This window comes from Fukomys damarensis, unplaced genomic scaffold (genome assembly GCF_012274545.1).
Source record: "Fukomys damarensis isolate Sample0158 unplaced genomic scaffold, DMR_v1.0_HiC HiC_scaffold_28, whole genome shotgun sequence".
NCBI classification, from domain to species: Eukaryota; Metazoa; Chordata; class Mammalia; order Rodentia; family Bathyergidae; genus Fukomys; species Fukomys damarensis.
Window position 1 is genome coordinate 22,506,459 of NW_022900940.1, and position 25,836 is coordinate 22,532,294.

At 43.2% G+C, this 25,836-nt stretch overlaps 1 protein-coding gene and 1 long non-coding RNA gene across 2 annotated transcripts in view; both read left to right on the plus strand.

Annotated features, from left to right (window-relative positions):
* Osbpl10 (oxysterol binding protein like 10) overlaps positions 1 to 25,836 on the plus strand; it is a 192,123-nt gene that overhangs the window by 75,166 nt on the left and 91,121 nt on the right. The window lies entirely within an intron of this gene.
* Positions 14,822 to 25,836, plus strand: part of LOC117283612 — a 17,613-nt gene continuing 6,598 nt past the window's right edge. The window contains exon 1 of the long non-coding RNA XR_004514637.1: positions 14,822 to 15,290. This is a non-coding gene — a long non-coding RNA (uncharacterized LOC117283612). The remainder of the gene's footprint in view (positions 15,291 to 25,836) is intronic.

Here is a 25,836-nt window from a genome sequence, read left to right on the forward strand (position 1 = left end):
TTTTTTTTTTTTTTTTCCCTCTCTCCAGTGGCTCCTTCTAGCATTTCAGTGTAGAACAGATTCTTCCTTGTTTAAAACTCAGTCGTCTTGTTCTGCTTTCAGATATTCTGGTGATTACTCTCTCTCCTACTTTGATTAGAAGCCTGGGCTTTATAAAATTGCAGGCTAAATACAATAGTTTCTATAACCAGCCATCTCTCTGTCACCCTGCCTAGGACAGTAATCATTTCCTATTGCTTTGATCTGAATTTTCTCTAAACTTCCTTCTAAAGGTATAACATCTTTTGCTTCTACATTTGTGTTAGTGGTTGAGCAGAGTAAGCTGTCCTGGTTATCTGTTGCTACGAAAGAAACTATCCCCAAACTTGACAGCTTAAGATGACAGCACTTGCTTGTTTTTCTTAGCTTCTGTTTGTTTAGGAGTGAAAGGAGTCCTCGTCTCTCCAAGATGTCTGAGGCTTCTGTGGCATTCATGGGGTTGGCTCCTTGTCTCTATTACTGTCAGGCCCTCTGTAGTGTGTGTGGTGGCTTCAGATTTCTTACATGACAGCTCAGGAATCCAGGAGCCAATGTTCTGGGGACACAAAGTACAGAATTGCTAGTTTCTTAAAACCTAGGACTGGAAACTGCCACTGTTGCTTCTGCTACATGTTATGGCTTATGGAAGTCAGAACCTGCCCAGGTTCAGGGGGAGGGGATCAAGACCCTACCCCTCATGAGGAGAATGACAAAGAAACTGGGGCCCTCTTTCTTCGCCTCAGTCAGCCATTTTGTGCCTTCTGAGTATTAAGGTGGCCTAAACAGTCCCAGACCCCTTCCCTGATCTTGATCCCATATGAGTTTTCTGGGCCATGAACTGGATGGCTTAAAACCACAGAGATTTATTCTCTCATAGTCCTGCAGCCTAGAAGTCCGAAACCAAGGTGTTGGCAAGGTTGGTACCTTCTAAAAACTCTGAGGAGGATGTGCTCCTTTGCTGTTCAGATGTCTCACTCCAGTTGCTGGCTCCTTTGTCTCATGGCATTCTTCCTGAGTGTCTCATTGACCAGTTGATTGCTTGGTTGTAGTGGGGATTGAACCCATGACATACTGAGCTAATCCCCAGCCCTTGTTCAGTCTTTTTGTTTTGTTTTGTTTTGTTTTGAGGCTAGGTAGGTCTTACCGAGTTGCCCAGGCTGGACTCAAAGTTGGGATCTTCTGGGCTCAGCCTCCTGCCGTGCTGGCTTACAGGGATGCACCGCCACACCTAGCTTGGCTCTTTTCTCATAAGAACATCAGTTACTGGATTTAAGACCCACGCATGAGCACTTCAATCCTGTAAAAATGAACCCATTTTAATATGTCTGCAAAGATGCTATTCCCAAATAAGGTCACATGCTGAGGTTCTGATAGTCTTGAAGTTTGGGGATAACATCACTTGACTCAGTCGAGACCCATTTGAAGTTTTCCTGTGCCACAGCATTTGAAGATGAGTCTTCTAGCTGCTTCTATCTTGTGTTCATGATTGAGCACAGAGCACCATCACTTTTGGTTCAAGCTCTTGGGCTTGATTTTCAACACAGACCGGTGCAGTCCACAGTGGGGTAGCCCTCCCTTTGGGGTAACTGGTCCTGTGGTGCTAGTTTGTCAGGCAGAGCCGAAAGGTCTGTCTTTTACATAGCTCTGGGGAGCTCTCACCTTCTCTAACCTTTGCCCTAAGATATGAGAGGCTTTGAGGGTAGGTTGGCAGACAGGACCATACTTTGCCAAGACTGGCTCAGGCTTGTTTAAGCCTTGGATGGGGACAGGGCCCAGAGCATGTGTCAGTGTATCCTTGTTTTGTCATGATTCATGGCTTGGAGAGTCAAATTCAACATGTATCTGCATACCCAGAAAAAGCACAGAATTACTGAATGCCAACTGGTCTTCTTGACTCTGTACTGTTGAGTAAATTTCGTTCCCATTCAGCTGATAAGGATGCAGGCAGAGGGGGGCCAAGGCACCTGCTCAGACTCCTGCCCATAGGAGCCAGCTGTGCTGGGACAGGGACCTGGGAGGTTTCACCCTGAAGCCCTCCCTCCTAGCCAAGCACACACGAAGCCATAGGTATCTGCTCCTGGTCCCCTCCCTCGTCCCATTTTGCCTCTGTTTCTAGACAGGGCAAGAATAATACTCTTGACAGAGGGCACAGCTTCCTCGTTGTGTGTAACACCCAGGTTGTAGCTGCTGTGAAAGGCAACAGCACTATTAATTTTTGTAGCCTTGATGTATATTAAACACCTTGTTGTATGTGCCAGTTTAAAGAGAAGAATCACCCTGCTGTGCATGAGCCAATAAATAAATGAATAATCGTGTAGGCCACAAGGCTGGGTGGAGACCCATGAGTGGGCCTGAGTGAGTCCACCTTCGGACAGTAAGCTATGGAGTGACTTTTGGGCAGCCATTTGGCTTTTGTCCCCATCTGTGAAGTGAGGGTGTCAGGCTGGGTCACCAACTTGGTGTCTTTAAACCTCAGCTTGATGTCTCAGTGAAGAAAACAGAATTTATTTTTGAAGATTATTTTCCCTCTAGCTACTCTCGTCCTTTGATATTATTCTCTCCAGTGCAAGGATAAAATATAAAAATAGGTGCACACATACAAAAACAGATTTTTTATTTTAGAGTGATTTCTTATATAGTTCTCATTCCTTATATTGGAGAGATTTAGATGTAAATCTGATAGAGTATGATAGGCATGGATGGTTTAGTAGGGATGAAATAAGATTCACAAGCGTAAACAATAACTTCTGCCCTACATTTTGGAAGAAAGAAAACTTGCCTTATTTTAGTGCAAATTTTTATCTCTCACATAAAAATAGCTGTCTTTCTGACATGGTATTGGGAAAATAATTTCTTTTTTCATTTCTCTGGTTGTGCAACTGTTCCAGTGCACCTCTGAAATAAACATTTATCAGTTTAACATTCAGGAGTTGAGAAGGTGAGGGAGGATTTCTCGCTGACAGGAAATTACTGCAGTAAAGCATCTTATGGAGCGTTTGCTAACGTCTGGGTGCATAAGTCACAGCAGTAGTATTTCCTAATTACATAGCTCCTTTCATGTAAGAGAGCCTAAAGAATTTGTAAACCGACTTTTGCGGTGTGACGGTCTGAAACCCTGTTTGGAATATATTGATGGAGTTAATGCATGAACTAGAATTTGGATGTGGTAGGCGTGTGCCCTGTAGCACTGCCTGGGAACTTACCCAGGCACTGAATTTTCAGTTATCACCTGGCCAGGTGATTAAAAAAACAAAGCTTTGAGTTATTAATTAAACAGGAGAGGAGCTTTCGGAGGTCCATAGACATCTGTAGAGGCAAGGCTGGTGGAGGCCACTCATGACTGTCCCCTGTCCCTGCTCTGGCTTCCTGCATGTGTTGGTCGGCATCTGTATCATGCATTTGTTTCTGTGGTGTTTTTTTTTTTTTTGTCATTACTGGTTTGATCGATTGATTGATCAATACTGAGGACTGACCCAGGGTACTGAGCTACATTTCTAGTCCTTATTTTTTATTTTTGCGATGGAATCTCTAAGTCACTAAGTCTTGTCTGGAACTTATGATCCTCCTGCCTCAGCTTCCCAGAGCGCTGGGATTATAGGTTTGTACCAGCAACCCCCCCTCCCCCCACCGCCCATTTCTTTGTATGCTTGTGTACTTTTTTTTTTTTTTAAGTGTTTTGAAAATACCAGCAATAGCATAGTATGCACATTGCTAGGTACCTGTTATAGCCTATGGCTTCCACTTGGACAGGCTCCCTAGCAATGCTTTTAGGACCTGTCTTTTTCCTGGCACATTGGGAACAAACCATGACCGAGTTCAAGGTTCTTTTCTTTGAGGACTCTGCTCCGGGGCAGGAATCTGTGTGACCTTATCCTCCGCCACAGGCAGTCTCATAGCCGCTTTCCCTGGCAGTCGCTAGGGGTGAGCTGCACCTCACATTGGCCTTGGGGCACCGTCTGGGAGCCTTCACTGCCCAGGGCTGGGGCTGGTTGAGGTCTTACATGTGCGGTGCTCGGTGCTGGTCCTGGCCTCTGTATCAAAGGTCCCTGTCTTTCCCTGGGTACCTTTGTCCCATGAGGGGAGGGGCTTAAGACCCTTTGCCCTGACTCAGTGTTCGACCCTTGTCCTTCCCAGCCCTCCCGACCCTCGCAGCTGGAGGATCCCTGCTCTGCTGTCTGCTAACATGTCTGACTTCACCTTACATCTTCCATTGTTCAATCACCAATATTTTCTTTAGAGTTTGGAGTTTTGTATATGAAAGTTTTTCCTCTTTGGGATTAGGGTTTTAAAAATCAACCATGTTTTCAATACTGTTTTGGTTTCCTTTTTAAAAGTTTATTGAAGTACATTACTTTCCATATGATTCACTCTTTTAAGTTTGCAGCTCAGTGAGGTTTAGTAGTTCTTCTCCCGCTCCCCTCTTCTCTTTTCTCCCCTCTCCCCTCTCTCCTTTCTTTCTTCGTACTAGTAATCCAGGACCTCATGCATTCCACGTACATGTCCTAAACTGAGTTGAACACTCCCACCAATTTTAGTAAATTTATATATTTATGTAATTTTACAAGCCAGCTATTTCCATCATTATGATTGCATTTGTATATTTGAATTCTTGTTTTGGGTATTTATCTGGTTCAAGGAGTGAGAGGGCATCCATTTATGTCTTTATGGTTTGCCCACATCATGAATTGACCAGCCCAACTTTTCCCCACCAATGTGAAAATACCGTGCAAAAGTCAGCTTTCCGTTAAGAGATATTGGAGATAATCAACTTAGGAAAGGTTTATTGTGGCTCACAGTTGTGGAGGACCCATCATGGGCCCCTGACCTGGTAGACTCACTGCTTTGATGCTTCTGGTGACTGGGGAAGTGAGGGCGACGCTTTGTGGAGGGACCACGGCGTGTGGGGGAGGATAGGCATTCGCCTCATGGTCTGGATGCGAAAGAGCCTCGGGTCCCTTGATCCCCTTCCAGCAGCCGTGCCCCCAGTGACCTAACACCTACAAGATGGCCCACCTCTAAATGGTTTCACAGCCTCCCAGGAGTGCCACCCTGAAGACCAAGCCTTCAGCCATGGGCCTTTGGGGCACGTTCCAGATTCACACTGGAGCAGCCCTCTAAATTGTGCACCGAATTAAGTGTTTAGATCTCTCTCTAGTCTCTGCTCTTTCTTATTGAGTCATTCTGTTCCTATGCTGCAGATACAGTGTTACACATATTGTCACTTTAGATACCTGGCTTTCCTATCTGGCAAGGCTGGAAGCCCTCCCTGACCTGAGCTATTCCTGGGCAGTGGTTTTTCCAAGAGAACTTTACAGTCAGCTTCTTACAAACACTGGCTGCTATGATACTCTTGTCACTTTATAGATTGCATTAAATTTATGCATTACTGAAGAATTGACATCTGAGTGACATTTTTTTTTTCTAAAAATAGAGGCATAGCTAGACATTTCTTAGCTTCGGGTGGCTTTTGTGTCCCTGAAGAGCATTTTCAAGCTTAAGGATCCTGCATGCTCCTTTAATTGCTAGGCATTTTATCCTTTGTGTTGCTTTTGAAAATGAGACTTTTCTCATTACATTTTCTACTTGATTGGGTGACTTGTAAATAAGGAGGCTATTATTTTCTGTGAGTTGAATTTATTTCCACAAATCTAAATATATTTAGTTACTGTTGTTTATCTTTTGATTTTTTGGGTTTTCCAGGTATGTCATCTTATATGTTGCAAGGAGTGTTCATTTTGTCTCTTCATTTTTGTTTTATATCAGCTTTCTTCTAATGGTTGTGTTCAAATTACTTTGTTTTTAAAAGAACACAAAGTGAGTCTTTAACAGGACCCGTGCTCTAGCTGGTGGGGGGGCAGCATGCAGGAGGGAGCGTCCTGGTCTAAACGTGTAGCAGCTACAGTGAGGGGCAGAGCTGAAAGCTTGCTGTGCATGTTGGGTGTGAAAATACGGGGCCCAGACTGCTCCAGGGTGCCCTGTCCCTTCTTCGAGAAGGGTAAAAAAAAAAAAACTTTTAATAGCAGTGGTGGTTGTGATCATTCTTGACTTTGTCCTATTTTTGCTGAAAAATACTTCTGTCTCTATTAGGCGTGGGATATATATGTGTATATATATATATATATGTGTGTATATGTATATATCGCTTGACTAATAGTTTTTAGAACTCTAGAAGAGAGAATAATTTATTCATTTGATAAATGCGGTTGTGAGTCCATAATGTTCTTGGTTGCATTCCAGTTCTCGAGGTAGTGAGGCAGAGAAAGCCTTTGAAGTTGAAAAGCTTAAAGTCTAGCAGAACAGGCAGGAGCATAAATCAAATTGTTAAGAAATGTTGAGTTCTACAAAGTAGCGTAAAATGAGAATGATATAGAATAATGTAATGGATTTATTAGAATGGTCAGAAAGAGACACAGAATTTTAAAATGTTTTCCTATTACTCTCTTTTGTCTAATTTGAAGTTTTAAGTACTTTGGCCATTTTTGAATCCTCCTTTCCTGTCCACAGCCCGAGTCTCCAGCGCTTTCCAGCTGTAGGTTTTAGAGCAGATCTCATGATTGATTTGTCCTCTCTGTTCACTGGTTGGCATTTGCTTGTTCTCATATTATTTCCAGAACACTGATTGTTTAAGAAATGAACTGAATTTGTTAGACAGCAGGGTAATTTATCACCTTGGATAGAGATACTGTTGCTAAGGCAACTGGCTTCATTCTGGGGCTGCAGTCTCCAAATGTGACATCTGATAACTCCTCGGCATCCCCTCGCTTTCACTGGCCACCAGCTCTCCTTATGTTGCCCCCGGCTGGGACGGGGCGACCTCCCTGTGAAATATCTGCCCTTTTCCTCCCCTCCCTTCTTCATTCCTCCCGTCTCCTGACAAACCTGTGGGCATGGCGAGAGAAAAATTGAGTGATCATAGTCTCAGCAAAGTACAAGGGACCATGTTACTCTTTCTCCTGGGTGAGACTTGGGATCAACACAGTAGCTCAGTTAACAAAATCAGGGTGGAAATGTGAACTGTGGCATGTTCTTCATGCTGTGTAAACCAGACCCCAAGCCTCTATTCTTACGGGATCTACACAGTAGCTCAGTTAACAAAATCAGGGTGGAAATGTGAACTGTGGCACGTTCTTCATGCTGTGTAAACCAGACCCCAAGCCTCTATTCTTTACGCAAAGAAAGAAGTAACTCGTGCATCATTATGTTATAGACCAGCATCTAGATTGGAATGCTTGAATATTTTCCCATCCTGAGAGGGTTTCTTATTCTTCTGTGGTCATCCTCAATGGCTCCTGATTTCCTGGAGCCACCATTGATGGTTCCCTTTCACATCAGTCATTTTGCCTTTCTGTTGTCCCTGCCTCTGCTGTTGGCCTCACCCTGTATTCATCCAGTGGGAATTGTTTAATGGTTACATCAGATCATGGAGCTGTTAAGAAGCATCCTTGGGTTTCCACTGTACCTGAACTAAAATCCAAATCTCGTCCATGGCCTGCAGCCCTTATGTAACCAGGTGTATGCCTCTGACCTCATTTCTCGCACTACCCTTCCGGATTTAGGTGTTCTAGGTTCCATTGCCTGGCTTTCTTCTCGGGACTCCTCTGACCATTCTTGCATTGTTTCCCCATCTTCTCCATCCCTGCCTTGCTTCATCGTTCAGTAGTATTGCCTGATGTTGTATTGTTTTCATTTGCTCTTGGCCTTTATCTCACTCCAGAACACAAAACTTCATTAGAGCAGACTGGCTTTGTCTGCAGGCACAGAGCAGATGCCTGATCAATGTGTATTAGAAGGATAACAACCCTTGCAATTCCTGTTTGAGATGAAAGAAGTAAGTGTGGAGACAGTAAAGAAGGAAAGTCAGCCAGAATTTTTAACGTATGCATTTGAATTCTTTCCAGGCTTTCAGGAAGGGATTTTATATGGGGTTGGATAAGAAGACCTCTCTGTGAACACTTTTTTCCCTAGGAGAATGGGGGATTGCATACAGGACTGTGACTCTGGCAAAGCCTAGAGGTGTGGGAATGAAGTCTGCCAGGGGCCTTGGGAAGAGCTGAGCGGAGGAGCATCGGCAGGGGCCCACCTGAGCATTTGAGGCCTTTTACCTGTCTGCAGGATTCAGCTCTGGCTTCACCGTCTATGAGCTGTGTGACACTGAGCAAGTCACTTCGTAAGTTGTTTGTTTGTTTACGGGCTTAAGGATGAATCCAGAGCCTTTGTATCGAGCCACATCACTATCCCTTTATTAAATATTGAGACAGGGTCTTGCTAAGTTGCCCAGGCTGGCCTTGATCTTGCCGTCCTCTCAGAGTGCTGGGATTATAGGTTGTGCCCCATACCTGGCCCATTTGGGGACTGATAGGAAAGTACATGTGCTGCTTTGAGCAGTGCTTGGCACTTAGCATCTTAGAAATTTTTGTTGCTCCTGTCAGTCTCCTCATAGTCGTAAGCTTCCAGATCCTCTCAGGGTGGAGGGAGCTGTCCCCCCACCCCCGTTTGGGTGGTCTGTGGAGGGCCTGCCCGATCCTGTGCCCCTCAAAGAGAATTTTTTTACAGGAAGACACTTTCTGTCTGTCAAACGAGGCAGCGTGGGTAGCAGCTGAGCCGACAGCCTCAGCCGGGCTTCGAGGGTTTGTTCGGCACTGGCCATTTAGACATGTGCTGGTATTTAGTGGGGATTGCTGGCCTTTATGTCTCCTATAAGAGCAAGAAGCCTCATTTTCCGAGTGGGATATGCATGAGAGAAAATCAATTCATTAGTCATTTCAAATTATATAACTGGCAACACGCATGACCGGACATCTGCACGAAGGTGGGAGAATGTGAAATATGAGTCAATTTACAGTTGCATCGACTGTTTTCTTTCAGCTTAAAATAAAAGTTGTTTTCTGCATAAAGCACTGTATTATTGATAGCAAGCACAAAGAGCTGTGTGAAGGCAGTCTTGCCGACTCTTGGGAAGGGTTGGCATTTGTTCTGCCTTGGCAGGTGATGAATTCTGTTATAAAAGTTCATCTTCAGGGAGGAGTCCAAAATACCTTGCACAAAATAATATGCATGGCTTATTTTTAAAGAAACTGCAATCTCATGTCCATTCAATTAAAGTGCAAGCATGAGATAGGTCTTGAAGCTCTCAGAATGGCACCTCAGATGCTGAGCACCTATTAAATTAAAATAATAATTACGATTATGAATTTTGGCAGTGATGTTGAAAACCAGAAGGGAAATCGGGGTGTGACTGTGAGAACGCAAAAGTGAGTTGCTCCCTCGGAGAAAGTGTTGCTTGTGTTTAAATTAAAGTCTGCATCCCTCCCTCTGAGCAGACGCACCAAGTTAAAGCCCCTGCCATTTAAACAGTCCCAATAAATTGCAGAGGAAAGCAGATTTAGGAGTTGGGAAGATGAAGACTTATTAAGTTGAATAACCCCTGAAGTAGCCTAATTTTGTAAGCTCCACTGAGATCACTAATGCCTTTTATTGCTGTTGGCACTCAGCGCTCTGCGGCATGGCACCGCCCCGTCCTTGCAGAGCGCTCTCGGTGGTAGGCGTGGCTGGCCTACGTCTGCTGTGGGGCTGGGAGTGCTGCCTTTAATGGTGCTTATGGGAAGGCAGCAAGTAATTTTAAAGCAGTTCTGCTGGTTAAAACAAAGAGCTTCAGATATTTGGTTTCCTTGTATCATAATACGGGCCTGTTGAGTTGGTGGATCACATTCTGCTCTTTTGCTAATTGATCACAGCACTTTATTTACCCTATAGGCTTGACCCTTTGCTATTTGAGAACTTGTAAGTCTGTCAAACTGGCTTTGCATCTCTGCCGCTGACCAACCGAGTGACTTTAGGCAGGGGTTAAAGTCTCCTTTATTTCCCAATAGTACAATGGCAGTAGTATCAGAATTATTATCGGATTAAGAGTTCATTGTGTTGGCCGGGGATTTAGCTCAGTGGTTCTGCTGCCTGTCTTGCAAGTGCAAGGCCCTGAGTTCAATGCCCGGTACCAAAAAAAAAAAAAAAAAAAAAAAAAATCATTGTGTTGCTAGGATTGGGTTATAACTCTTAGAATTAAATAATGCTCTTATGAATATTTGAATAAACGGATAAATGGGAGGATGTAGGACAAACAGCTCTTTTTGGTACTGGGGATTAAACTCATGCCCTTGTGCTTGCAAGGCAGGTGGCAGAATCACTGAGCCAAATCCCTGGTCCAGGAACAGCTTTTCTTTGGAGAACGGCTCTAGTAATAAATGAGGAAGGAGTAATGGAGGTAGAAAATAAACAGGCAACACTGTGGCAATGACTGCTGCAGGTCAGCGCCTTCAGTACATACTAAGATTAGTGGGTGAAAAAGTCTGATAAGACAGTCTTTTCATAGTCTCAGAATAGCATAGGATACTTACATAGAAAAAGAAAATGGCACAGTGTGTAATAGCTAAAACTTGGAAATAACCCAAATGCCCATGAACTGGAGACTGGATGAAGAAGATGTGGTTTTTCCATAAATTGTGGAGTACTACGCAGCCATAAAGAATGAGAAACTGGAAACGTGTAGCTAAATGGATTCACATGAGGCTGTACTCCTAAGTAAAATAAGACGCACTTGAGTAAGTACCGAATAGTTTCTCTGGTGTGAAAAACTAAAAGTGTAAATAAGGTTCAAGTGGTATAATTCAAAGTGTGAAATAGGAAGAAAATGGCTAAAGGAGAAGTGGGAAGGGGAGGGGAAAGGAAATAAAGGAAAAGAAAAAAATGTGAAAAAAGGAAGAAATGGAAACAAAGTCTTCGTAAATAGGGAAGGGCGAAGTGGGTGAAGGGAGGGCAGGGGCATGGGAAAAAATGAGAACCAAGACCTGTCATGTAAAGGTACAGGATCCCAGTGATGAATGTAACTGTATTGTTTGCTTTAAACATACCAATAAGCTTAGTGGGGAAAAAATGGCAGATAGCACAAGCACCAAGAAGTCAAGGTTAACGGCCAGTAACGAGGTGACATACACACGAACTATGCTTGAGAGGTAAAACATTGCCTCAGTGGTATTCTTGCTGGAAGTACCTGTAACTTTAATCTTGGAAATAGTAGGGATGCTTTGAAAATAACTGACCTGGAGTTTCAAAAATATCACTGATTAGAGGAGATAAAGAAGATATAATAACTATAGGCAACATGAGGTCTTCCTTTGATCCTGAAGTTGAAAAAAGAAAACAATTTAGTGAGAAAATTGGGTGAAATTCAAACAGGATTGGTAGAGTTAGGTAATAGTATTTTGTCAATGTGAATTTCCTGGTTTTGGTACTACTTTTATGTAGGATATTAACCTGAAGAGAAGTTGGGTGAAGGGTATATAGGAACTCTCTGTACAGTTTTTTCACAACTTTTCAGTAATCTAAAATTAATACAAGTAAAATTTTTAAAATATCCATTGCAAGTTGAATATCCCTAATCTGCAGATCTAAAATTGAAAATGCTCCAAAATCTGAAACTTTTTGAATGTTGACAGGATGCCACAGTGGAAAATTCCACACCAACCGTATGTAACCAGTCACAAGCAAAATGCAGGTGCACTGAAAAATATATTGTATAAAGTTACTTTCAGACAAAGTTTATAGCAAACTGAAATGAATTTCATGGACTTGGCTACCAGTCTTGGAATATCCCACGTATATGCAAATACTCGCAAATGTAAAAGCTCCAAAATTTGAAGTATTTCTGGCCCCAGGCATATTCCTGTGTACATGTGAAGCACTTGACAAATACCTAGAAAATAACAGTAAGTGCACAGTAAACCTTATTGCTAATGACCACTGCTAATTCTGCTGTTTCTTTTTGTTTGAAGGAAGGTGGCTGCAGATATCTCTAGTTGTACCAGCAACTTAGCATAGGCTCTGTGGCACTTGAGAACTGCTTCTCTTTGTTGTGGGGCTGCGGGTTTGACCATCACATTCTTTGATAGCTGGTGTCACTGCCCCTCTGAAAAATGCTTAGGCTTTGAGGTTGACCTAGGCCAGTGCTCCTCTTGGAGGAGAGAGGCTAGAGCTGGTCATTGTCTCCAAGAAGCAGGGCTTGGAAGCTGGGAATGGGGCCATCAGCATCCAGTTTCTATCATCATCTTCCTATGAAAATGTCCCATCCGGGGCAGATGATATTTAGAGTACACTCTCATTGATTTAGAAAAAATTATTTGGGGGATTTGGATGGGATCTAAAACTCAGACCAGAAGAATTAGTTCAGCTCTGGCTTAGATTCTGTGATAAAGAAACCCAGAGTCTGAGCATGACACAGATGTGTTCTTCTCTCCTAGAAGGTCCAGGTTTGACTGCCCAGTGCTTCCTGGTCCTTCACTGATTATCAGCACTCTTCTGGGCTTCTATTCTGGGCTGAACCTGGCTACCTCGTTGTTACCTTTTCTGAGCTGGAGGAAGAGGGGAAGAAAGAGGAGTTGTGCTCCTGTTTTTAATGAGGCAGAGTTTGAATGTTTTTCTTTTGCTCAGGAACCATTTGTAAGAACCACGTGGCCATGTGGTTGCAGCTCTTAGTGGAAATGGGCAGCACCCCTTTTGGTGGTAGCTAGATGCTGCGCTGAAACCTGGGCAGGGGAGGTGGTGCTAAAAGGAAAAAGAAAGGCATGGGCTAGGCGAGAGAGCCGTCTCCGCTATAAAGTGCCTTATGCTTTTTGTGTAACCCAGAGAAGCTTTCACATAGCAGCTTGAGAAATGTTTTTCATGCCTTCAGCTCCACCCCTGTGACCTGCCAGGACATAAGATCCGCACTCTTACCAGCAGAGGGTGATAGTCTGGTCACAACCCCATAGCATCAGAGGTTGACACAGATTTCCTACTGTAGAGGACATTCTTGGCCCTTTGCTTTCCTTGCCATGGAATTGTGCTTGTCCTTGGGGGAGTCCCTTTTGGGCCACAGGCCTGTGTCTCTGTAAATGGGGCTGTAGGCTTGGTCCTTACAGGGATAGACTTGGGCTGGGCCCTGCTGTGGGAGGCTCTGCCCAGAACTTGACCTCGGGATATCTCACCTCAAAACACTCAGAAGTGGCCAGAGATGTTTTTGCATCTATTTAGCAGGCAGTGAGAAGCTGAGATGCTATAGCAGGTGGGGCAGTGGTTCCCCGGGGTTACAATCTATCTCCCAGATGGGGTCAAAGTAAACTTTTCCATCTGTTCAGTCCTTCTTCTCCGCATGTAGTGTAGGCGGTAGCTCTTTGTCTCTGCAGGGAACTTCGGGGGCTTGAGGACCATAATGGTCAGGTAACTATCCACTTAGCCCTGTGTGGACCTGTTGAGTTCTTTCTCTTCTGAGGTACAGGGGGCAAGGTCTTGCTGAGTTTTCCAAGCTGGTTTCAAACTTGTGATCTTCCTGCCTCAGCCTCCTGAGTAGCTGGGATTATAAATATGCACCACCATGCCCAGCTATGAACTAGTTTCATTTGGACAGGGGGGAGAGGGAGAAGGTGAGGGCAGACACACAGATACAGAGTCAGAGGGAGAGAACCCACCCCATTCCCCTAAAAAGTTTCTAACTCTCATTCCTCACAGAGTCCTGTAAGAAAGTCAAGATGGCCAGATCCTAGGCCTTTCCGTGCCCTCACTGGAGACAGCCGAGCTCTGGCGATTTCAGCAACCTTGTCTTTATCTGTAGAGAAAAGACCATTTAAAAGGTTAACTTTTTTGGTTGATGGGACCATAAAGGATTATTTTGCAGCTAAATTGAAATCTAAGAAAATTAATAAGGCCTGAAACATAGCTTTTATTTTAGGCTTACTTCTGAAAAACCTCTTAGAGAAAGCCAAAGGGGATGGAATACTGAATTATTCTGATAACATTTTTCTTACTATAGGCTTATAGAACTTCTGTCTCTCCTTAACTATTATCAGTTGGATTTTCTTTTCAAAATAAAATTTTAAGGACTACCATAAATTTTTATGGCATACTGAATTTCATGGTACTGTTGTGAATTTTAACTTAACCCCCAAATAAGTTTCATTAAGAGTCTTTCTCTTTGATGTATCCCTAGGTGATTTTGTGATGTTTATTCCTATAAGCTGTGGTGATTGGTCTACTCATTTACTTTCAGTGAGGGGAGTGGGTTGGAAGGATGGAAAAGAAAGAGTTTCTTTGGTGCAGGATTTACCATTAGTTGGCAGTCTTTGAGTTTAAGTTCTTTATTAGCAGGTCCAAGAGGGTTGGCACACCTGTCACAGCATTCTAGTGGCAGGCTGGTGTCTAAAATGGGCCCAACAGGTGCTCAGATGTACTGGTTAGTACTTTTTCTCTGTCCTCTCAGACAAATTTCAGCTGAATTTGGGTGTGACCAGAGGACAGTGCAATACAGTCAGCCTTTTGTATCCATGGGCTTCTCTATCCTTGGATTGAAACAACTACAGATTGAAAATATTTAAAAATTGCACCTCTACTAAATATGTGGAGTCTTTCCCCCTTGTTATTATTAAACAATACTGTTAAACAACTATTTGCATGGCACTTGTACTGTATTGGGTATTGTAAGTAATGTACAGATGATTATAATCCAGAGAAGTATATAAGTAAAGTTATTTAAGTACTGTACCATTTCATGGAAGAGACTTGAACATCCACAGATGTTTGGTAATCATGTCGGAGCTGGAGTCATCCCCCTGATTACTCAGAGATGACTATTGAAATATTGAAGGGAGATGTTGCTGCTTCCTTGTTGTGACCCTGTCATCCTGTTTACTGACTTGACATAATAATGAGATCTCTGTTTGGTAAAGGATAGCAGAGAATGTGGGAAGATGACTCCTTTTAGAAACATCTGTGGCTTATACTTGAGAGGGCCCAGCACAGAGAGTTGTGTACTGTAGCCAAGTTGATTCAAGTTAATGTAACAAGTAGAACAAGATCTTTCAGTTGCTGGGACAAAATACACAACTTGAAGGAAGAAAGGTGTGTCTTGGCTCCCAGTGTCAGTCCAAGACAGGCTCCAGTGCCAGGTGAAAGGGCTTGGTGTGAGGGAGCTGCTTGTCTCACGGCAGCTAGGAAGTAAAGTAAGAGGGAAATAGCTGAAGAAAAGTTCTACCCTTCCAAGTCACACTTTAGTGAGCTACTTCTCGAAATAGGCCCCGCCTCCTGATAGACCATTCAGCTATGAACTTATCAATGGGTTAATCCATTGATCGGGTTAGCACTGACAATCCAGTTCTTCCTGGAGGTTTCTTTTCAAAGTGAGAATCCGGATCATTCTTTGCTCAAAACTTCTCACCCTGTTACCCTTTGGCTGATGAAGTAGAACCCAGGTAGGTTATTAAAATATAATTTTGGGGGTCAGGGGTATAACTCAGTGGTAGAACATGTGGCAGGTGTATGTAAGGCCCAGGTCTCCATCCAACATGAAAAAATGCCAAACAAACCACACTCTGAAAAGGGGGAAATGGGGATTCTTAGTCAGCAGGCACAATTTCTTTAGTCAAAGAAGTTTCTGGATACCTGTTTTGAAACATTGTACCTATATATTAATATCTTATAGGAGGAAGGTCTTAATGTTATAGCTGAGTGTGACAGCTCAGCATTATAGCCATGTATTATGGTCACCCGAAGGTCTCTGCAGGAGAAGTTGAGTGGCACTTGGAGAGATGGAGGGAAATTTATTATGCCGGTGGGCGGGCTCAGAGGAGCCTGAGCCCTTAACAGAAACAGAAGCAACCAGAGATTTATGGGATAGTGGGGTGGGCCCACCTATGGGGCAGACATGCTCATTGAGTCCGATGGGCAGAGTTAACAGAACATTCTTGAAAACTTGGTAGAAACATCTGGCAGCGCAAACAGTTGTGTTGCTTGAACAGAACATTTTGATACATTGGGGCAGGAACATAGTGCAGCACAGTTACTCTGCTGAGCAGAACATTTGATGGCAGAAACGTAGGGGGGCTGCCCTGTTGCGTACTATTTCCTTATCATCATAATTAATGTTCTTACCACAGTTTTTTTAAAAATTCCTTTTGCTTTTATGTTTTTGGTGATGCTGCATAGGTTTTATGTGATTTGAGCCAAAATAACCTGAGTTCTGTGAGCTCTTCTCTTGCCAGTTTAAGACCATTAAGGTTTTATCTATTGTTTCTTGAGTGGTCATCATGTACTAGACACTGTGCCTTCTCCCTCTTTACCACATCTCTCTGAGCTGTGCCCTGTTAATGATCATCATTTTATGAATTAGATGCTAGAGGTGAAGAGAGGTCAAATGACTTGCTGAAGGTCAAATGGGAAATAAGAAGCTGGAATTCAAACCAGGTGATCGACTTCTTTTCCATTTCTTGGCTGTTTCTTGGCCTATTTGAAAATAAGACCTGGAGAGTCACATTAGGTCAAATTCTAGAAGGGTCTTGTGTCTAAATCCCTACTAGTTACCTGCCCTTGGTGAGAGTTTTCTGTAATTTAGATACAAACTTGGGGCTTAGGAGACTTCCGAAGCTTGTTTTCTACCATTAAATACAACAGAAAGTAGATGAGATTTCTTGAAAGGTTTTCTTTTTTTTTTTGGTACTGGGGATTGAACTCGGGTCTTTGCGCTTGCAAGGCAGGACACCGAACCGCTGAGCTAAATCCCCGGCAAGGTTTTCTTGACCTGACCTGAACTGAATATGACATTGGGGATGGGAGGAGGCTGGATTATATTGGCATAATCCAATGGAACTATATATAGTGCAAGACACATATGTAATTAAAAATTTCCCACTAGTCATGCTGAAAGTAATACTTAAGACATTAATTTTAATGACTTTAACTTTATTCAAAATATTATAATTTTGACATATGATCTATATTACAAGTTATAATATTTTACATTCTTTTCATATTAAGTCTTTCAACTCAATGTTCATTTTACGCATAGGGCATACGTCTTGATTGGGGCTAGCCACATTTCATGTGCTCGGTAGCTCCATATAGGATACTCAACTTTATTGGTGGATAAATGCATTAAGAAAGACTGGCATGCAGCTTCTTGGGCATGGATCCAGAGAATGATTTATATAAAAGTGACTGTTATTGTTCTAGTTAGCAATGCAGCCTGAAATGTGTGTTGCTTCTGGGCTGAAAGGGTTATACAGGGCCATTGCTATTTTGTGTAATATTTACTGCTCTCACCCCCATTTAACAGATTAAGGCATGGTGCTCAGGAAGATGTCTAGGGTCACACAGAGGGTCCTGGGCACTGCCAGGATTCAAACTCAGTTGATCTTTTGGTACATTGTATTACAGAACTGGCAAACAGTGACTGTAACTGACACTAGTGTTCTTCTGTGACTAGAACTATGGTTGACCCACATGGTAGAACACAGTATGTGTATATTTTTAAATGTGCCCCTGTCTTAGTTACTTTTCTCTTTGCTGAGACACAATGCCTGACATTCATAGTTAAAGGAGGAAAGGCTTATTTGGCTCACAGCTTGTTACCTGGCAGGATGGCGTGGCAGACAGGCATCTCAGAGAAACATGGCAGGCAGAAGGTAGCAAAGCAAGCACAGGGCAACCAAAGGTCTTTATATCACTTATTTCTTATCCTCCAGGCTGCTTAGGGTGGGTGGCACTCATATCCTTAATCCTAGTGCCCTTGATCGTAGTATTACACCATGAATCCATCCCAGCCTCACACACTGTACATCCAGTCACCTCTGAAAAAGCCTCACCTGTAACCACACGAGGCTTTAAGGAACATCTAGACACAAACCATAACAACCCCCTTTTAGGAGTAAAAGTAGCTGTGGTCTTTGCAGGGTTCATAGAAACTAGATTGGAGAGATGAGAATGTTCAGATTCAGTGATTGATTTTCTCTCCTTAGACTGGAGAACCAGAAGTTCAATGGTTTGCAGGAGGTCGCTGCATCCAGTGACTTGACCTATAGTCAGTCTTTGACCATCATGCTAGGAAGATGATTCTGGGAACCAGTGACTTTAAATCACTGTGGAATAAAGTGGAGAGCCTCTTCCGAGTTCTAGGGATTCGTTTAATGTCTCAGCTTTGTTTTGGAACACTTGAGATTCCTTCTGGCCCTGAAGTTGTCAGTGAGATTTGCCTGTCCGTCAAGACGAAGCCTGTATGAGAATGGGAAGAAGTGCTTAGAGGAGAAGGTCAGTCATTGCTCAGAAAGATCACGAGTGATGTCGTCTTGGCACTCCTGCAGCGGGACAACTGAGGAAAGCCCTCTTTGGGTGGTGCTCCTATGCCAGGAGAGTCTCAGCTGTGAGAAACCATTGACAGCAGTGGGCGTCACATCCAGGCCATTTGACAGTGACTGGAGGTATCTGCTGGTGGGCATCAGGTGGGTCAAGGCCATGGATGCTCCTGATCATCCTGCAGGGCAGGATGTTGCAGGGCAGCACCCCACCAGTGGCAAGTTATCTGGTCCCAGATGTGCATGGAGTTGAGGCTGAGAAACACTGACTTACATACAGAGGAGAGGGATACAATATGTATCTTTCCGAACTCTGTATTTGAAAAAGATGTTTTTGTTTACTCTGGTACAGTTCTCTTCACACCATTATTTCTCATGAGTATGAATTTAATTACAGTTGCTTTTTCACTTGGGGAAGCTTAGAGTCCTCATAATTCCACGTTACTTTGTTAACCAGGGGTGGTTTTAAAGAAAACCATAGGAGAAAATCGTCATATCTGTGAGCACCTCTAGTTTTAAGGAGGTGGGTGTACCTGGGCGTGGTAGCACATGCCTATAATCCCAGTGCTCTGGGAGCCTAAGGCAGGAGGATGGTAAATTTGAGCCCAGCCTGGGCCATTTAGCAAGTTAGTGAGACCCTGTGTCAAAATAAAAGGTAAGGGCTGGGAATGTAACTCCATGCAAAAGGCCGTGGGTTCAATTCCGAGTACTAGAGGCGTGGAGGTTGAGGTAGACGTGTTTTTGATGTACCATTTGAAGTTCTTCCTGTAATTTCTTCCACTTGTTGCCCCTCCTTCCTAAATCCTTAAAGCATCAAAGCCTAATAGCCGGGTAAATAAGCTTTTCCACGATCAGACATTTATTGCTGATTGTTACATCTAATTTTAGAAATCTTGAAAAAATCCTCCATATATTTTAATTAGCTACATAAATTATTTATGCCATAGGGGTCACGCAAATGGGTGCTTGATTGCAGCGCTGAGAACTTCAGCAGCGCTGAGGGAAGCTGTCTCGGATGAATGCTTCTGCTGTAGCTATTTCAGGCAGAGAGAAAATGACAGGCGCTTGTCCTGTCGGCTGGGAGTTCACAGGAGGTGTAGGTGCCACCAGGAGGCATCGGCAGGATGTGAAGGGCACAAGAGGGATGAGGAAGGTAGTTCTGCCCCCTTTGGTTTGTGAGTAAAGAGAGCGATGGGAGATGGGGGAGCTGGTGAAATTGATCCCTAGTACCTTTGAGGCTACAGTGAAGGGAGGTGAAAACTTGGCTGGTGCTTATCTTCCAGGAAATACAAATTATGTGAGTCCTTGGGGACAAAGTCAGATCCTGTGATTCTCTGGATGCTGGGAAGCTGAGGATTTGAAATAGACACATGTGCCAAACGAAAAAGGTGTCACTTTTAGGTAATTCACACCTTTTGGTGGGGAGTAGGAGCGGAGCCCTAGGGTGTTTTTTCCAGTGAGTGAGAAGTCAAGTTTGTGCTTCATGGTGGTTTTGAGATGTAAGTAAAGTGAAGTATCTCTTAAGATGTGAGACTGAATTCACTCTGCCATGAATGCCTATAAAAAACCCTGCCAAGCTATCAGAAAACGTCAGAACCTCAGAGTAGGTGCATCTGCACTTTCATTCCTTGTTAATCCTTCCTTGATAGCTCTGCCCCCGATGTCCTCGGCTTCAGATTCAGATGTGTACTAAATACTGTGGCTGGTTGGCTTTCGCTAACTGGGAAGTTTTGGCCTGAGAATGCGCCCTCTGCATTAGTTCTGTCTCTACGAGCCACCATATGCATGCGCCAGCCTTTGACGTTTGAAAAGATGTATAATGCTTTTAAACGGTAAGATTTTTCCTCTAGCATAGAACCAAATTTGTTCCTGCATTACAAATGACACTTCTGTTTTAAAATAAAAATGTCATGTTTTGCAAAAAGGGTCACACAGGCATTTTTCCCCCGATGATTATTTCACTATCCAAGTGCCCCAGAATTGAGCCCTCTCTGTCCTCTTTTGCTTTTGGTGAGCTGCTTAGGCATCTGGAATGCCCAGTTTCTCATGCAAGCCAGATAAGGAACCCTCTGCCATGTGGCTTATGCTGGGGGTGACATTAGGATGAGTTTCTTCCAGCCAGCATGTCCGTCTCAGGTACCTCTGGCCTTCCGGGCTATGCAGTGTGTCATCCACGTCCTGCCTGGGGGATCCGACTCTAGTGACCTAAGCCTCTTGCCCAGTAAAGGTTTTAATGTATGTTGCAGCCTGTGGGTGATGGTGTATATGTTCATTTCAGGGATCACGGAGCGTCCAAGTTGTCAAATTCAGGCTTTGGGGTCAAACCCTAGGGATTGGTCTTGGTTTCAAAGAGTCACCTGTTTGTCCTATCTGCCTGTACCTGGCAAGGAGAAAGCCACAGGACCATCAGGTGGCCTCTCAATCCTTTGCCCTTTATCCCCCGTCAGTATTGAGTAATTAGCAGATGGCGGATCCTAACGTCTGTGATGCAGAAACGTGCACATTTTATATATGTGACAGTAGATAACTCTTAATTATTCAGAGGGTGATTCAGGACACGTTTCTTGTTGAGCATACTCAGAGGTTCATGAGTGGTCTTTTAAAGGCTTTGGGAACATATTGCCAAATGGCTCAGAGAAAAGTCCTTCAAATTTACACTCTTGGCCAGCAGTCTATTTGACTGCTCACTTCCCTGAACCCTTGGCAACATTATCGTACTGAAAAATTTGGCCAACTCGCTAGGCAGATAAAGAAGCATCTAACTGTTCTTCTAATTTGCATTTGAATAACTGGTTGTGAGACTGAAAAATGTCACACAGGCTTATTGATCATCTGTAATTTTTGCCTTAGTAATTCTGCTCAGCCTAAGGAGCCTCCAAATTAAGGGACACGTGATAGCCTTTCAGATAATGGTGTGGGGCAATATTCATAATATTTTAAGGGGAACAAGTCAGTAATGAAAATGTATGTCATGATTCCAATTTAAGACACATTAGTGAAGTGTTCAAATGCAGAACATATACCTTAAAAAGTCACAAATTTATTCTCCCTGAAACTCATGTTACAAGGATGAAGATTCCTCTTTATTTCTGGTAAAAGGTCCAGTTGTCATGAGGGCCCCTACCCCTGGTGGGGAGAACTTTGTAGAGGGTGTCTTAGCTTCTTCTAGCCTGTTCTCTTGGTTCAGTCGGGACCTGATGGTCCCCCTGTGATATTGCCGGGCCTCAGTTTCCTGTGCTGTGTCCTAGTGTGGCCCAGCTGGTCTCTGTCCCTCAGTGTCTTTCCCAAGGCACCGTACCCCTTCTTGTGATGCCCTTGGCCCTCACCTTGGTTCACCACTTCTCACATGTTTGGAGTTCAGGGACTTTCTAGCCTCAGTCTTCTCTGCCCCGTGGACTATGAGAAACCTCTGTAGTTTAGATTTCCAAGCTTTTCTCTGGAAAAATACAGCTAATTGTTCAAGAGTTTCCAAATTTGATTTCTCTTCCAATGAAACCTGATCCGACTTCTACTTTATAGTAGACTCAAGCCGTGAAGAATGTTTCCTATGCCATCCACTACTCTTACTGCCTTAGGATACCTTCCATTGGATTCTGAGTGTGGAGTTTTAACGCCACACAATTCATAGGGCATGTGTGTACATCTGAATATTTCATTAAATATTTGAGGGGAAATACTCTAAAAGTGCACCAAACATGGGTGATTTTATCTGGGTTAATAGATCAGAGGTAAGTTTTACTTTTTCCTTTATTCTTTCTCGTATTTCCAAATTTCTTACAATACTTAATATAATCATTTTGTTTTGCTTATGGTACTGGGGATTGAACTCTGGGATGCTGAGCTACGTACTCAGCCCTTTTGAAAATTTTGAGATGGGCTTTCACTAAGTTGCCCAGGTTGACTTTCAACTTGCAATCCTGCTGCCTCAGCCTCCATATATAATACTTTAATAATTTTATAAAGCCATTTTTAAATGGGAATGTTAACAAAAATTTCCCTAAACATTAAGGAGAGTGAGCAAAAGAAATGATTAAATGCAGCATGCATTTTGGATTTTCTGTAATTTTTAGTTTTCCAGGTGTCTTCCAATTTCCCTATTCTGTCCTCCATTAAATTTATAAAACAAGATCAAGAGTTATATGCTTACCTGTCTCTAGCAGATGGAACCAGGAAAAGAACTAAATTAATTTAAGAATTGGAGAAAAACAGCCTTCTATAATTTTTGTTTTGACATTTATTACATTTATTTTAATGTTTAACATTTTCTCATCTTTATCAGTTTACATTCATATTCCTCATACATTAACTTGTGGACAGAGGACATACCATCTTTTCACACATTGTGTTATAGTTTATTTATATTTTTATAGTAAATCATATACTTATTTACATGCATATAGATCCCCTTAACTATAGTTTATTTAAATACTCACCCTATTGTTGGCCATGTGCCATTCAAAATCTTCATTTTAGAGATTATTCTGATGAATGGCACATATCTCAGATATCTTAGTGGAACTCTTTATGAAGTGTTCAGTTGTGAATGAGTCTGGGGGTGAGTACCTTTCTGTGACCTGTTTGCAGATCAACAGGGTTGATGTGGCTGAACTTGCTGTCCAGTCCTTCCCAGAGGATCTGTAGTATCAACCTGTTCTCATGTCTTCCAAGCCCGTTCTGTATGACATGGGACTAGACTGAGAGTGGTCAGATCAATCCACAGATAGCCCCAACACCTAATTTTAGCATCAATCAAATCTGTTTGTCATGATTTAAGAAGAATAGTGACAACTTGATTTCTCTGTGATATTTGCTATACCCTTAGGTAGGCAGAAAATTACTTAGGCCAAAAGATCAAGGGAAAAGAAGAAGCAGGAGGGGGCAGTCGCATCTGACCACCTCTTCTCTGAGTGCCTTGTGTAGGACACTGGCGCATAGTTGTCTCATTTAATTGGAGCCCAGCCTGTTAAACAGGTAATGCTGTTTACTTCCAGAAGAGGAACTGGGGACTGAGGAGCTGGAGGCATTTGCCTCAGCACAGTCTGGGCAATGCTGCTCCCGTGTGGAGTCCTCCAGGCTGCAGTTGCTGGGGTTACCTGAGAAGTGTGCCATGGTATATTCTAAAGAGAGTAAAGACGTAGGCGTGAAAAGTGAGACTGGAAAAATGCTGCCGTGATGTGAATGTTCCTGCCCTACTCCCTCTGGACAGCGCTGTATCTGAAGATTTCAGGCACTTTCTGTCCTGCCCAAAGAATTGTCTGGATAACTGGTAAACAGTTAAATACAGCTTTTACTCAAAGAAAAGGGGAAAAGTAACAGCGTGGAAAGGAAGAAAAGAGTGAAGAAAAGGACAAGACGAGATCCTGTCACTGCAGAAACAGGAGGACAGCAGGGCAGCAAGATTATGGTGTGGGAGGAGTCAATGGCTACAGCCTTTCATATCGTTCCAGACCGATCTGTCAGAGCTGCTCTGCCCGTGAATCCTGGCGGTGACCGACAGACCACATCCCATTGTTCAGTCTCCCTTCCAGATGGGGATCCTTGTGATTGACAGGTGACATTCTTTTTTCCAGCCAGCCAGCCACGTCCTAATTTTCTGCCTCCCTCCCCCAACTCCAAAACTTTGTGTTGAAATTGAAATCCCCAGGGTGACAGTGTTAAGAGGTGAGGCCTTCAGGATGTGATTCGCACTTCATGCAAGGCGTAGAGGGAGCAGCTGGCCCCTTTGCTGTCCCACACTTCTGTGTTGAGGACCCAGCATTTGCCTCCTTTCTTCCCCTGCCATGTGAGGACACAGCAGCTGTCGTCCTGTGGTGAACAAGCCCTCATTACACAACACATGGAGCAGCGCTTGATCGTGGTCTGAGCCTCCAAAACTGTGAGCAATAAACTTCTGACATTTAATTATCCAGTTCCATGTGTTTTTCCAAAGCAACATAAATGGTATAAAATACTTTGTAGTGGGAAGGCCTTTTAAAACAGAATAAAAAAATCGTAAGCCAGAATCATAAGAAAAGAATCATAAGTTTGACTTTAGAAAATAAGGATTTCCTGGCCCAAAATACACCAGAAGCAAGGTCAACCTGGGAGAAAATTCTAATTCATAGATAAAGGGCCATTTCTTCCATTGTATAAAGATCTCCTAGAAATTGGTAAAGCTAGCACATGCTTGTAATATTAGCCCTGAGGGAGGCTGAGACAGGAGGATTCTGAGGTCAAGTCCCCCCTGGACAACTTAACAAGAACCTGTATTAAAATTTAAAGATTGAGGATATATCCCTGGGCCAGGGATATAACTTAGTGGCACCATGTTAGCCTGGCAAGCACAAGGTCCAAAGTTCCATCCCCAGTACTGGAAAAAGAAAAAAAAAAAGAGTGGGGAGTTGGATGTGGTTGTACACTTGTAGTCCTTGTATTCAGAAAGTAGAGGCAGGAGGATCACTGAGCGTTCAAGGCCAGTTTGGGTTACAAAGTGAGTTCAAGGGCAGCCTGAAATACTCAGGAAGACCCTGTCTTAATGAAAACAATCCTCCAAAAAAGGGGCTGGGGTGGTAGCTCAACGTAGAGGCCCTGGGTTCAATCCCCAGTGCTCACAGGGGCGGGGGTGGGGAGTGTATCATGAAAAGTGTCTTAGTAACTAATTAGAAGTTGAGGGCAAAACTCATTGCTGTGGTTTGTTTCCTGGCCTCAGGAGGCCATGAGAGGATCAGCAAGGTCCGTAATATCTGCTGTATTTGTCTGCAGTGCTTGTGAGTGCTGTGTAGTCTGGCTTTTAGAAGTTTCCAGAAGGGGACTTGTTCCAAAAACCGGTGTTAATGTGCTCCTAATTCTTGCTATTTTACTCATTAAATTTCTACACTAAATTTAAGTCTTTCAGTGCAAGATTGAGGATCGTATTATCTTGCAATGGGTAAATTCTTGCTTAATTTTGATTTTTCTTTATGAAAATGAAAAATGTGAAAATTCCCCTAACGAAGCATTAACCTCTGTCGCCAAACCCCACAGCTCCTGTCTCAACAGCCTCTGTCACATCTCCTCTCACCTGGCATTGTCCTAGGGATTCTCCCTTATCTCTCTCATGATGATGCTTTACTAGGTTATGCCCATCACTATACAAATAAGCCATTGTGTCTCTCGTCATAAATCGTTTCTTGACCTCACAGTCTCCATCCAATTATGGATCATTTTCCTGTTCCCCTTTATGCAAACTCCTCAGAAGAATTATCTGTACCCCTTGTTCTCCATCCCAGGCCTGCCCTAATAAGGTCTTTTCCTCTCCAATTTTCACTAGGAATTTTTTTTTCAGCAAGGTAACCAGTGATCTCCATGATGAAAAAAGTCACTGGTCAGTTGTCCCAGTCCTCATTTCCTGGGTGCATCGCCAGGTTTGGAGCCAGCTGGTCACTTAGTCCTGTCCTCCCTGAATGGCTTTTTTCTGTATGCAGGATGCCACGTTGTCCCTATTTGCTACCCGTCACTTATTCCTTTTAATCTCTTTCGCTGGTTCATTTTTGTAATCTCTAACTCTCAAATGTTAATCAATCTCTCTCTCTCTCTCTCTCTCTCTCTGTGTATTTTTTTGTGAGGCTAATCTCCCTCTGATGATATTCTGATTCTCACAACAATTTTAGTGACATCACAATAATTTTACCTTGGTAGGGCTTTTTTGTTGTTG